Consider the following 16,053-nt stretch of genomic DNA (forward strand, 5'->3'; position numbering starts at 1 on the left):
GGTCATATAAAGAACTCAAGGAATACCTTAGACAGATGGAATGGAACCTTAAAGAGGATACGAGACATCAAAACCAAACAGTGAAAGAACACATTGAAAATGAATTACATAAACAGATATAAAAAGAAATTAACCATCTTTATTAGGAGATAGAGATTATAAAAAAATCAAACAATAATTCTAGAAATGAAGGAAATGATAAACCAAATTAAAAACTCAATTGAGAGTATCACTAACAGAGTGGAGCGAGTAGAAGACAGAATGTCAGATAATGAAGACAAAATATATCATCTTGAAAAAAGTCTAGCCAACAAAGAAATGCTGGTAAAAAGTCATGAGAAAAACATCCAAGAGATATGGGATATCATAAAAAAAAAAACTTATGAGTCATCTGGATAGAGTAAGGTACAGAGATTCAAACCAAGGGAATGAGTAACCTGCTGAATGAAATAATTACAGAAAACTTTCCAGAAATAAAAATGGAAACGGATAAAAAAAAATTGTAGATGCTTACAAGACACCGAGCACAAAAAAATCACAGTAGAGCAATGCCAAGAAACATTGTTATGAAGATATCCAATATACAAAACAAAGAGAAAATATTAAAAGCTACAAGAGAAAGGAGGCAGATTACAATCAGGGGTAAACCAAAAATGTTAACAACAGATTTTTCATCACAGACGCTGAAAGTGAGAAGATCCTGGAACAACGTATTTCAAACACCTAAAAACAATGGATGACAACCAAGAAATCTGTATTCAGAAAAATTAAGTTTCAGGTAAGACAACTAAATAAAAATATTTTGTGATAAACAAAAGCTAAAAGAATTTGCAGCCAGAAAACCAGCATTGCAAAGCATCTTAAGGAAAACACTACACGAGGAAAAAATGAATATCAACAACGAAAACCATCAGTGGGAATTGCCTCAGTAATGACAGAGGGAGGGGGAAAAGCTAATCATGGATAAACAAACTAAATTTTAAAAAAAAGATAAATAATCAAAGACGGGTGGCAATACAAACCATATATCAATAGTAACTCTAATCTTTAATGGCTTAAACTCTCCAATAAAGTGACATAGGCTTGTAACATGGATTAAAAAAAACAAATCCAACAATATGTTGCTTCCAGGAGACACATCTGAATGGAAAAGACATACACAGGCTGAAGGTGAAAGGTTGGGAAAATTTATACCATGCACACGGTCCTTGTAAGCAAGCAGGGGTGGCCATCCTCATACGGAATAAAGTCGACTTCAAGACTAATTTAATCAAAAGGGATAAGGAAGGACATTATATACTGTTAAAAGGAACCATTCACCAACAAGACATAACAATTATCAATATTTACGCAGCAAATAATGGTGCTGCGACATTTATAAAACAAATTCTCCTCAATTTCAAGAATCAAATAGACCACAACACAATAATTATGGGAGACTTCAACTCACCTCTCTCACCATTGGACAGATCCTCCAAACAAAAGTTGAATAAAAAAAATATAGAATTCAATATCACAATCAATACCCTAGACTTAACTGACATATATAGAATATATCAACCATCATCAAGTGGATATACTTTTTTCTCACCAGCACATGGATCCTTCTCAAAAATAGACCATATATTATGCCGTAGGGCAACACTCAGTAAACATAAAGGGGTGGAGATAATACCATGAATTTTTTTCTGATCACAATGGAATGAAACTGGAAACCAATGGTAAAAGAAGGAAGGAAAAATCCTACATCACATGGAAAATGAACAATATATTACTGAATGATCAATGGGTTACAGAAGACATAAAAGAGGAAATCAAAAAATTCTTAGAGATAAATGAAAATACAGACACAACATATCAGATTCAATGGGACACAATGAAACAAGATTCAAGAGGCAAATTCATCGCCTGGAGGTCATTCCTCAAAAAAAGAAAAAAAAACAAAAACAACAAATAAATGAGCTCTCACTTCATCTCAAAGCCCTAGAAAAGGAAGAGCAAAACAACAGCAAATGTAGCAGAAGGCAAGAAATAATTAAAATCAGAGCGTAAATCACGAAATTGAAACAAAAGAAACTATTAAAAAATTAACAAAACTAAAAGTTGGTTCTTCGAAAAAATAAATAAGATGGACAGACCCTTAGCCATGCTAACGAGGAGAAGAAGAGAGAGAACTCAAATTACTAACATACGGGATGAAAAAGGCAATATCACAACAGAAGCTACATAAATACGAAAGACAATTAGAAATTATTTTGAAAACCTATATTCCAATAAAATAGAAAATAGTGAAGACATTGATACATTTGTTAAGTCATATTATTTGCCTAGACGGAGTCAGGAGGATACACACAATTTAAACAGACCAATATCAATCGATGAAATAGAAGAAGCAATCAAACGACTACCAACCAAGAAAAGCACAGGACCGGATGGGTATACAGCGGAGTTTTACAAAACCTTTAAAGAAGATTTAATACCAATACTTTTCAAGTTATTCAGGAAATAGAAAAACAGGGAGCTCTGCCAAGTTCATTCTATGAGGCCAACATCACCCTGATTCTGAAACCAGACAAAGACACCTCAATGAAAGAAAACTACAGACCAATATCTCTGATGAACCTAGATGCAAAAATTTTCATTAAAATTCTGGTGGTATGGATACAAAGGCACATCAAAAAAATTGTGCACCATGATCAACTAGGATTCATCCCTGGGATGCAAGGAGGGTTCAATATATGGAAATCAATAAATGTTATTCACAACATCACTACACTTAAAAATAAGAACCATAAGATCATCTTGATAGATGCAGAAAAACCATTAGACAAAGTAGAGCATTCCTTTATGTTCAAAACATTAGAAAAACTAGGGATAACAGGAACATACCTCGACATTGTAAAAGCTATCTATGTTAAGCCTCAGGCTAGCATCATTCTGAATGGAGAAAAAATGAAGGCATTCCCTCTAAAATCTGGAACAAGACAGGAATGTCCTCTATCACCACTTCTATTCAATATAGTTCTCGAAAAACTGGCCAGAGCAATTAGACAGATGAAAGACATTAAAGGCATAAAAATAGGAAAAAAAGAACTTAAATTATCACTATTTGAAGATGACATGATTCTATACATAGAAGACCCAAAAGGGTCTACAGAAAAAACTACTAGAACTAATAAATGAATTCAGCAATGTGGCAGGAAATGAAATCAACATGCATAAATCAAAGGCATTTCTGTATATCAGCAACAATACTTCTGAAAAGAAAATGAGGAAAAACATTGCATTCACAATATCCTCATAAAAAATTAAATAGTTGGGAATCAACCTAACAAAAGAGGTGAAAGATTTATACAATGCAAACTACAGAACCCTAAAAAGAGAAGTAGAATAAGATCTTAGAAAATGGAAAAATATACCCTGTTCATGGATAGGCAGAATGAACATCATCAAAATGGCGATATTACTAAAAAGTTCTCCATAGGTTTAATGAAATGCCAATCTAAATCCCAAAGGAATTTTTTGTAGAAATAAATAAACCAATCATGAAATTCATATGGAAAAATAAACGACCCAGAATAGCAAAAGCAATTCTAACCAGGAAGTGTAAATCAGGCGGTATAGCGATACCAGATTTCAAACTATATTACAGAGCAATAATAACAAAACAGCATGGTACTGGTACCAAAAAAGGCGGGTGTACCAATGGTACAGAATGGAGGACACAGAGACTAATCCAAAAAGCTACAACTATCTTATATTTGATAATGGAGCTATAAGCATGCAATTGAGGAAGGATACCATCTTCAACCAATCGTGTTGGGAAAACTGGAAATCCACATGCAACAAAATGAAACTGAATCCCTTTCTCTCGCCATGCACAAAAGTTAACTCAAAGTGGATCAAGGAGCTAGATTCAAATCAGAGACTCTGCATTTGATAGAAGAAAAAGTTGGTTCCGATCTACATACTGTATGGTCAGGCTCCAAATTCCTTAATAGGACACCCATAGCACAAGAGTTAATAACAAGAATCAACAAATGGGAGTTACTTAAACTGAAATTTTTTTTCTCAGAAAGAGAAACAATAAGAGAGGTAAATATGGAGCCTAGATCATGGGAACAAATTTTTACTCCTCACCCTTCAGATGGAGCCCTAATATCCAGAGTATACAAAGTATACAAAGAACTCAAATAATTAGACAATAAGATAACAAATAACCCAATGTGCCAAGGACCTGAACAGACACTTCTCAGAGGAGGACATAGAATCAATCAATAAGTACATGAAAAAATGCTCTCCATTTCTTGCAGTCAGAGAAATGCAAATCAAAACCACCCTAAAATACCATCTCAATCCAGTGAGATTGGTAGCCATTATGAAGTCAAACAACAACAAGTGCTGGCGACGATGTGGGGAAAAGGGTACTCTTGTACATTGCTGATGGGACTGAAACTGGTGCAGCCAATTTGGAAAGCAGTATGGAGATTCCTGGGAAAGCCGGGAATGGAAGCACCATTTGAACCAGCTATTGCCCTTCTCGGACTATTCCCTGAAGAACTTAAAAGAGCGTACTACAGGGATACTGCCACATCGATGTTCATAGCAGCACAATTCACAATTGCTACACTGTGGAACCAACCCAGATTCCCTTCAATAGATGAATGGATAAAAAAAAATGTTTTTTTTTTTTAATATACTATGGAGGATTACGCAGCACTAAAAAATGACAAAATCATGGAATTTGCAGGGAAATGCATGGCACTAGAGCAGATAATGCTTAGTGAAGCTAGCCAATCCCAAAAAAACAAATACCAAATGACTTATTTGATATAATGAGAGCAACTAAGAACAGAGCAGAGAGGAAGAGCATGAAGAAAAGATTAACATTAAGCAGAGACATGAGGTGGCAGGGAAAGGGAGAGAAAAGAGAAATTGCATGGTAATGGAGGGAGACCCTTATTGTTACAAAAAATTACATATAAGAGGTTGTGAGTGTAATGGGAAAATAAACAATAAGAGAAATGAATGACAGTAGGTAGGGTAGAGAGAGAAGATGGGAAGAGAGGGGAGGGGGGATAGTAGAGCATAGGAAAGGTAGCAGAATACAACAGTAACTAATAAGACATTATGTAAAAATATGGATGTGTAACTGATGTGATTCTGCATTCTGTATTTGGAGTAAAAATTGGAGTTCAAAACCCACTTGAATTTAATGTATGAAATATGATATGTCAAGAGCTTTGTAATGTTTTGAGCAACCAATAAAAGAAAAAAAAGTAGCAATATATATGCCAATCGAAATTCATCATAAAATATATATAATCCAAAGATCGAAAAATATTCATTTTACTGAACATGGATTTATGTATAATGTTATTCAAATTGGAAGCTCACCCGTAGGTTGAATTTTCAGTTCCAACAGCGTTTAGGAGGAGTGATCTCTTCTCACAATTTGCATCTGCCAATTCAGCCACCTCACATGTGTGTACAAGTGATATCAGGTAGGATTCTATATGTGCATATAAAAATACATGTGCTGAATAGGCTACAGAGAAAGGGAGACAGGGATTCACATATTTGTTAATTTTAAAAACACATGTAGAACTATTTCAACAAAAAAATTGACTAGATTTAAAACTCCTACATTATATAATGCAAAAGGCAATTCCAACTATACACCATGCCTCCTCTGAACTGCTTGTATTTCTATTCTTTTTGGGTTATTTTTCACCATCATTTTAGGATTATTAGTCAGAGACTAGTAGGGTACGGGTTAGTGTCAGGGGTTAAGTATTTCAAATGGAAAATTGGAAAATGAATCCAATGTGTATGTAAATATGTGCTACACAAAAATCTTCCCACTCACATCCAGAGCAATGCCTTGACAATACCTTTGCCCCAAGTAAGACACAATTAGTGTAGAAAAGTGTAAAAATCTAGGAATACATATATGGAATGGAATATGCTCGGGAGTTCACAACCTTGGAGGTGGTAGAGGAGTTTCCAAAAGTAAAGGAAAGGGTAAACACTCCACAAACAAGGAGCTCTGCTGGCCTAAGAATTCTTGGGAAATGGCCTCTGAGGTTGGGATCCTGAAATATATGTTGCTGTCATGAGCTTTAGCTTCCTTTGTAGTGAGACCATCAAAGCTGGGTCTGCATCTATGTTACCGGGAAGAGATGGTTTCTTATATTCCAATGAACATGAGGCAGCAGTGCTCAATTCTCTCTTTGTAGGTAAACTGTGGCCACTGGAGGCTAAGTGTCTCCCAGTGGGGACTGTGAAGACATTTGGTCATCCTCCACTTTTCATGGTGTTTTTTGCTGCTGCACTGGGAATTTGGTATTTGCTTCACAAAATATAAGAAGTTCATCTGGGATACAGTGCTGGAGGGAGTTCTGTCACTTGTGGTGGGTCAGGGTCTGCAGGAGAATGCACCAACCAGGCTTCTATCGCACAGAGCTTGCCCCAATAACCATAGCAACCTTATTCTGAACATTGCCCTTAAAACTCTCGATATAACAGGATGCCTTTACATATAAGGGTCTCATGTCTGCACTATATCAGTCACAAGCCATTTGGAAGCCAATGGCAGATCCACATAGCCCCTCCATGATGTTTTATCACACTCCTTCCCACCACTGTTCTAGGCGTACTACTCAGAAGGCTCCAAATTACTGGCATTTCGTGTTCTACATCATTTTCATGAAACCCAGTCAAACAAGGCACTGTCTGGTATACACATGATAAGCAACAGGACATCAAATTTTCTGCAGTTCCACCTGGTCATGGGAATTTCAAAAATTTCATGGTATTTATTTAGCAATTTTTCAAAAATGAAGTTAGAGGTACTGTGCGTCTCAATTCATTCAGGAACCATTAAGTGTTGAGAAAGTTCATTTCAATAAAAGCTCTAGAGAACTCTCACAGTCAAGGCTTCTCAAAGAAATACCAAATGGTCACATAAAGCCAGGCCAATTGACGTCTAAAATGTAAGGTCCATGTGTGTTTTGACTCTCATCTATGGCTGCCAAGTCTTTCATAATAAAATCATGTGATATCCTGGCTGAGATTTCCAGGCCTCTGTGGAAAGCCACCCTGGGCATAGATCTCAGTTTCCAAGAGTGAGTCTTATGTGTGTCCTCCTAAAATCCCAACACAATTCATGGCAATACTTCTCTGAGGTCAATTCCAGAATGCAGTCTCTAAGGGGAATCACACCAGAGTTCAAGCCCAGGTGGATCCAGTCATCCCTTCCAACCGCCACAAAAATTACCACAATTAAAATCAAAACACTCCCACAGGCCCATCATCTTCTTCCATGTAGACACTCCTCATAACCTCCAGCTGGAGGTTTCTATGAGCCCAAGGTAGTGTCCAAAATAAGCTCACTTGCCCCTTATTTGCCTAAAATCATGGTGGCCTGGACACTCTTCCTGTGAACCAGGAGTGATCAAATATTCCTGCTGTTTAAGTGTTCCACTTCTCCAATTTCAGCCTACTGGCTGTAGGGTATAATTCTTTATGTGATTTGGAGTCATGAGAAAACCCAAGCACATATGGGGTAGCCTCTGCACGGATTTCAAGAACTCATTTGATCCAAATGATCCCTATTCTCACTTGATGGAGTTCAGGAACCTAAAACAAGAAGGCAAAAATATTCATCCACAATGACTGCTCTTTTGGACATTTTAGTTTTGAAAGCACATGGGATCTTTCTTTAAATCCATCAGGTGCTGAGAATCTAAGCCACAACCTCATACAAGGAAAAGAGGCTGATTCAGACACATCCCATTCCAAAGCAATTAAGCAAAGAGCCACAGGTGGTGTCCATTCATTTCCATATGAAAACAGTGTTCTTCAGGCTACACAAAGGAGTGGCCTGAGGCAAAGACCTTTCTGACATTCAGGGTAATAGAAATAGAATTAAGCAAATGGCCCAAAGAAGGGTTTCTCCACTGAGACTTTACTGGTCACACTGATATCTGAGTTTTCTGAGATGCTCTCATTCCCTTCAGCTATCCAGAACATGGCCATGTCACAGAACCTTGTGGTGTTACATATCTGGGAAACAAAACCATGAGTCTATTCTGGAGAGTGGACAGAATTCACGAAGAAAAGTGGAACTTTAGAAGATAATAGATGTTGCCCATCCATAAGGCAAGCTGCAGTCCATTCATCAATCGCGCACTATGAATCGCGGAAGCTTTCAACTAGAGACAACACATCCATTGATGCATTCTGTTTTCTAATGTCTACAACCATGGATACAGTGGGATACACAGACATAGAAACACTCACAATGTCAAACGACTTACTAGAAACAGTCCACTCCAAACCAAACAAACCACCTTTCCTACCTATTCTCAGAACATGAGAAAAAACCACAAACTCACACCTACAACGGCAAAGGCACTTTCTTCCCCTAAATAGGTCTGTGACTATCCGGAGTGTCTTCTGACTGGTGGGCCATATTATGTTCCCCCAAAATGGCCTGTCCTGTTTCACATCTGGTCTCCTTGTCCAACTCTGTGAAGTTGTAAGGAGCCAGCGGTGAGCCACTACCTGCTTTCTCAGGAAAGGCCCCTCTTCAGAGCTCTGCTGGCATTTGGCCATCCTCATATCAGCAGGTACCAAGAAAGACTGACTATGTCTTTGGGAAAAGCAAACAAGTTAGCCCACTGGGTCTGGAGTGGGACTGGCTCTTGGTGCCTGGCTTCCTGGATCCCAAGTTCAGAGAATTCCATCACCAAGGAAGTGAAGTGAGGTCACTTCTTTCAGGAACTGAATATGGTCACTTCCTTGGTAACCACTTTGTCCTAACAGTTGCTTCCAAGGTTCCCATGAGATAGAGGCTGCCCCAACATCCTGTGACACATTCAGAAGTTAGAATGATATATCAACCATAGGCACCCTGGAACAGCTCTCCACAGAGGCCTGGTTTGGTCCATCTTCTCTACATTAAGAAGAGAGAGGCTGACTCAGACACATCAATTCATCCTGACCAGGTTGTTTGTCATGGAAGATGACTATTGCTCTCTCAGGTCCTACATAGCTGCCTACATATTCTCCAAGGATCATTTCTTCATGGATCTTTGAGGTTCTCAGCAGGTGGAAGATCTTCTACATTCCTATATTGTAAGACCCACTCTGTTGCTGCTCTTAAGTTAGTTATATTGAGGGAACAGTGTATGGTTAGGGTTAATAACATGTTCGATTTGGGTTACGAATCATTCTGCAGGATGAATAATGGTATTGGCAACCTGCGATATTTACAAGAGTATACATGTGAAATATAAGTATGAAAGCAGAAATCTAGGTAAGATTTGAAGCCCAGAAGGGCATTGGGGACTTGAGTGGGATACCTAACTTTGAGTAATGTGCTGCACAGATGTCTCAGATAAATCAATATACATCGGACCTTGTACCTTGGATGATTGAATGCTGAAGAGAACATCCAGTCAAAAACCGATATTCGGTAGGATTAGGAAGGAAGTTGGTAGGTTTAGAAAGAAGAGTAAGTATAGGATTTGGACCAAAAGTTCTTCAGCAATAGGGTTTCGGGTAGAGAGTGTATGTAAATGTCAGCACATGTGAAGAGTCAGTCACAATGATGAACTGGGGAAAACATGTAGGAAAGCAGATATCAATAGAGATATTAGCAAATCAAGAAAAGTATAAAGTGTGTGATAGGGTTAGACATTTTCAACAGGTTTGAAGTTGAATATATAATCTTAGGAAGAAACAAATATGTAGTCACCAATAGGATTGATATTTGAGAGCATTAGGCAACCTGCACATGGATGTTTTTAGTAATGCATGCTATCTTTCCATTTAGGCTTTGGTACAATTGTAAGTGTGATCTTTGCTTTTTGTGTCCGGAATATTTCTGTGATAAAATGTGTATGTAGATCAGGTGACATGAGTATTTCTTCCACCATTTCTGAGAGCAATATTTTGAAGATTTATAAATTAGTATGGGGGTAGAAATAGGTGTACCCTGCTTCTATTAATATAGACATAATGCATGAATAGACCATACTGTGAATAAATAATATAACTGGATCCACTTTAAATAATGGATTGAATGGATATCTGAAAATATATAAGAAATGTTATATTGATATACAATCATTAATTCCAACCAGTTATATATCTAATGATTATCTTATGGTTATGGTTAATCATGAAGGGTGTGTGAGTTTTTCTTCAAAATTGATTATGGAAATCGAAAACAATATATTTGGAAAAAAAAGTCTCATGAATAGACCAGTCAAGAAACATAGAGAAATACATGTGTTCTGGAGCAGGAAGTGACTAAAAGTGAAACAAATGCCTACAAATTTGCTAACTAGTGAATGAAATATATATCCTATGATGTGCATAAACTGAAGAAATAGTAATGTACCAGTGTGGAATAAAAATTAACGTCAAAATACACATCATGTCCCATAGGAACCAACATGCATTGATGTTAAACTGGGTCAGTTAATGCAGACATATTAGAATTTGTATGCACCTTTCACTGAAGTTAGTTCTCAGTACTAGGAAACAACTATGTATTTCATGTGTATGAGTATTTCTAAGAATAATCTTGTGAAAAGTTGATTATTAATCCACATCCATGAACATGAATGAATTTAGCGAGTGTATATAAGACACATATTTTTCATATTTTTAAAAATCTGGACAGTATATATATATATATATATATATATATATATATATATATATATATACACACACACACACAAACACAGAAATTAAAAAGTAGCAATATATATGCCAATCGAAATTCATCATGAAATATATATCATAAAGATGCAAAAACATTCATTTTACTGAACATGGGTTTATGTATAATGTTGTTCCACTGGGAAGCTCACCCATAGGTTGAATTTTCAGTTCTAACAGCGTTTAGGACGAGTGATCACTTCTCACAATTTGTATCTCCCAAGTCATGTAACTCAAAAGAATGTACGTTTGATACCATGTAGGATTCTATTTGTGCATATAAAAATACATGTGCTGAATAGGCTCCAGAAAATGAGAGACAGTAATTCACATATTTGTTAACTTTAAAAACACATGGAGAACTATTTCAATTAAAAATTGACTAGATTCATAATACCTACCCTTTATCATGCAAAAGGCAAGTCCAACCCTGAACTGCATGTATTTACGTACTGTTTGGGTTATTTTTCTCCATCATATTAGGATTAGTAGTCGGAGTCTATTAGAATATGGGTTAGTGTCAGGGATTCAGAATTGCGAATGGAAAAATAGGAAAATTAATCTAATGTGTATGCAAATATGTGCTAAAACAAATCTTCCAACTCTCATCCAGAACAATGCCTTGAAATTATCTTCGCCCCAAGTAAGACACAATTAGAGAAGAAAAGTTGCAAAATCTGTGATTACATTTCTGTAATGGAAAATGCTCAGGAGTGCACAAACTTGGAGGTGGTATAGGAGTTTTCAAAAGTAAGGACAGGGTACACACTCCACAAGCATGGAGCTCTGCATGCCTAAATCTTTTTGAGAAACTGCCACAGAGGTTGGGCACTGATATATAGGTTTTTGTCAGGAGTTAAGCTTCCTTTGTAGTGATACCCTCAAAGCTGGGTCTGCATCTATGTGACCTGGAGGACAAAGTTTCTTATTTTCCAATGAACACGAGGCAGCAGTGCTGAATTCTCTCTTTGTAGATAAACTGTGGCCCCTGGGGGTTTATTTTCTCCCCGTGTGGACTGTGAAACCATTTGGTCATCCTCCACTTTTCGTGGTGTTTCTTGCTGCTGCACTTGGAGTTTGGTACATGCTTCACGAAATACAAGGAGTTCAACTGGGAAACAGTGCTGGACAGAGTTCTGTCACGTGTGGTGGGTTATGGTCTGCAAGAAAATGCACAAACCAGGTTTCTATCTCTCAAAGATTGCCCCCTTGTTCATAGCAACCTGATTCTGAACATTGCCCTGAAACCTCGCCATATAACAAGATGCCATTACATATAAGGGTCTGAAGTCTGCACTATGTAAGTCACAAGCCATTTGGAAGTAAATGGCAGATCCACATGGACCCACCATGATACTTTATCACACACCTGCCCACCACTGCTCTACGCCCACTACTCAGCAGGCTACAAATTACTGGCATGTCTGTTCTAAACAATTTTCAGAAAACCCTGTCAATCAAGGCACTCTCTGGTACACTCATGATAAGCAATAGGAGATCCAATGTTTCTTGAGTGCCACCGGGTCATGGGAATTTCAGAAATTTCATGGTATTTATCTAGCCATTTTTCAAGGATGACATTGGATGCACTGTGAATTTCAGTTATTCAGAAACCATTAAATGCTGAGAAAGCTCAATTCAAAGAAAATTCTGGAGAACTCTCACAGGCAAGGCTTTCCAAAAAGTGGACAAAAGGTCACTTTAAGCCAGGACCATTGAGGTCTACAATGTGAGGTCCTATGTGTTTTGACTCTCTACTATGGCTGCCAAGTCTTTCAGAATAAAATCATGTGATATCCAGGCTGAGATTCCCAGTTCTTTGTGGAAAGCCACCCTGGTACTAGATCTCAGGTTCCAAGGGCGACTCTCATGCGTGGCCTCCTAAAATCCCAACACAATTCATGGCAATACTTCTCTGAGGTCAGTTTCAGAACTCAGTCTCTAAGGGGAAACACACCAGAGTTCAATCCCTGGTGACCCAGTCATCTCTTCCAACCGCCACACAAATGACCAGAATTAAAACCAAAACACTCACACATGCCCCTCATCTTCTTTCATATAGACACTAATCATAACCTTGGCTGGAAGTTTCCATGAGGCACACAGCACAAGACAATGTCAAAATAAGCTCCCTTGCCCTTCATTTGTCTAAAGTCAGTGTTTCTGGACACCGTTCCTGTGATCCAGGGCTGATCAAAGATGCCTGCCATTAATACTGTTCCGCTTCTCCAATTTGAGGCATACTGACTGTCAGGTATAGTTTCTTTATGTGATTTGGAGTCATGAGAAAACCCAAGCACCTATGGGCTAGCCTCTGCAGGGCTTGAAGGACTCAGTTGACCCAAAGGATCCCTCTTCTGACTTGATGGAGATCAGGAACCTTACAGAGGAAAGCAAGAGACTTCATCAACAATGATTGATCTTTTGGCCATTTTGGAATTGGATGCACACATGGGATCTTTCTTTAGATCCATCAGGTGCTGAGAATCTGAGCCATGGACTCACACTGCACTAAGAGGCGGATTCAGACATATCCCTTTGCAAAGCAATTAAGCAAAGATCCTCAGGTGATGCCCATTTATTTCCATTTGAAAACTGATTTTTTCAGGCTTTCGAAAGGTGTGGCCTTAGGCAAAGACCTTCCTTACATTCAGGGCAACAGAACAATAGGAAAGCAAATTCCCAAAGCAGAGTTTCTCCACTGAGACTTTCCTGGTCACACTGATATCTGAGTTTTCTGAGATACTCACCATTCCCTTCAGCTATCCAGTACATGGCCATGTCCCAGATTGTGGAGGAGATACATATCTTGAACACAAAACCATGAGCCTATGGGAGAGTGGCCAGAATTCAGGAAGAAATCAGGAATGTAGAAAGGTAGTAGGTGTTGCCCATCTATAAGGTAAGCTGCAGTCCATTCATAAATTGGACAAGATGAATGCTGCAAAGATTTCTACTAGACAGGACACATCCTTTGATGCATTCTCTTTTCTATTGTCTACAACCACGGACACAGTGGGATACAAAGAAACACTCACCTTCTCAAAGGACTTACTAGAAACAGGCCACTCCAAATTAAACAAACCGACTTTCCTACATATTCTTAAAACATGAGACAAAATCACTAACACACAAACACACCCACAAAGGCACCTTCTTTCCCCAAGTAGGTCTGTGACTATCCAGAGCATCCTCTGACTGGTGGGCCATACTATGTTCCCCTGAAATGGGCTGTTGTATGTCAGATCTGGTCTCCTTGGCCAACACTGTGATGTTGTCAGGAGCCAGTGGTGAGCCACTGCCTGCTTTATCAAAAAAAAAGCCCCTCTTCAGAGCTTTCCTGGCATTTGTCCATCTTCAATTCAGTATTTGCCAAGAAAGACTGACTCTGTCCTTGGTTAATCCAAACATGTGAGACCACTGGGACTGGGACTGGGCCTGACTCAGGGTGCCTGTCTCCCTGGATCCAAAGTTCAGAGTGGTACATCAACAAGAAAGTGACATAGGTCACTTCCTCTAGAACTGAATGAGGTCACTGCCTTGGCAACCACTTTGTCCTAACAGTTGCATCCAAGGGTCCATGAAATGGATCGTGCCCCTACTTCCTATGACACTTTTACAAGTTAAAATGGAATATCAACCATAGGCACCCGGGAACAGCTCTCCACACAGGCCTGGTTTGGTCCATCTTCTCTAGATTAAGAAAAGAGAGACTGCTTCAGACACATCCTTTCATCCTTACCTGGTTGTTTGTCATGGAAGATGACTTTTGCTCTCTCAGGTCCTTCATAGCTGCCTATATCTTCTCCAGGGATCATTTCTGCATGGACCTTTGAGGTTCTCTGCAGGTTGAAGATCTCCTACATTCCTGTATTGTAAGACCAACTCTGTCCCTGCTCTTCTATAAAGGTAGATTGAGGGAATCGTGTATGGTTAGGGTTAATAACATTTTTGATTTGGGTTAGGATCATTCTGCTGGATGAATAATGGTATTGGGAACCTGCGATATTTATAAGATTATAGAGGTGAAATATATGTATGAAAACAGAAATCTCAGTAAGATTTAAAGCCCAGAAGGTCATTGGGTCCTTGATTGGAATAGTTAGCTTTGAATTATGTTCTGCCCAGATGTCTCAGATAAATCTATACACAATGGCATAGGATCTTGTACCTTAGATGATTGAATGTTGAGGAGAACATCCATTCAAAAAGGGAGAGTTGGTAAGATTACGAAGATAGTTGGTAAGATTAGAAAAACGTGTGAGTATAGGATTTGGACAAAAAGTTCTTTAGCAATAGGGTTTCAGGTACACAAAAAAATGTAAATGTCAGCACATGTGAAGAGTCAGTCACAATGATGAACTGGGGAAAATATGTAGGAAAGCAGATATCAATAGAGTCATAAGAAAATCAGGCAAAGTATAAAATGAGTGATAGCAATAGATATTTTCAACAGGCTTGAGATTGAATATATAATCTTAGGAAGAAACAAATATGTAGTCACCAATAGGATTGACATTTGAGAGCATTAGGCAACCTGGACATGGGTGATTTTCATAATCCATACTCACATTCCATTTAGGCTTTTGTACAATCGTAAGTGTGACTTTGCATTTTGTGGCCAGAATATTACTGTGATAAAATGTATATGTAGATCAGGTGACATGAGTATTTCTACCACCATTTCTTGGAGCAATATTTTGAAGAGGTATAAATTAGTATTGGGGGTACATATAGGTGTACCATGTGTGTATGAATATAGAGATAATGCATGAATAGACCATAGTGCGAATAAATAATATAACTGGTTCGAACTTTAGAAATTGGAATAAATTGATATCTGAATATACACAGGGAATCATATGTTGATATACATACATTCATTCCAACCATTTATACATCCAATGGAAATATTACGGGTGTGGTTCATCATAAAGAGTGTGTGAATTTTGCTTCAAAATTGATTATGGAAATCGAAAATAATGTGTTTGGAAAGAAGTCTCATGAAATGACCAGTCAAAAACAAAGAGGAATACATATGTTCTGAAGCAGGAAGTGATAGAATGTGTTACAAATTTCTTTAAATTTATGAAGTTGTGGATGAAATGTATATTCTATGATGTACAAAAACTGAAGAAATAGTAATGTACCAGTGTTGTATAAAAATGAACGTCAAAATACATATCATGTCCCATAGGAATCTACTTGCATTGATGTTAAAGTGGGTCAGTTACTGTAAAAATATAAGGATTTGTTTGCAGCATTTACTGAAGTGAGTTTTCAATACTATAAAACAAATATGTATTTCAGGTGGAT

This window comes from Callospermophilus lateralis, unplaced genomic scaffold, assembly GCF_048772815.1.
Source record: "Callospermophilus lateralis isolate mCalLat2 unplaced genomic scaffold, mCalLat2.hap1 Scaffold_308, whole genome shotgun sequence".
Classification (NCBI taxonomy): Eukaryota; Metazoa; Chordata; class Mammalia; order Rodentia; family Sciuridae; genus Callospermophilus; species Callospermophilus lateralis.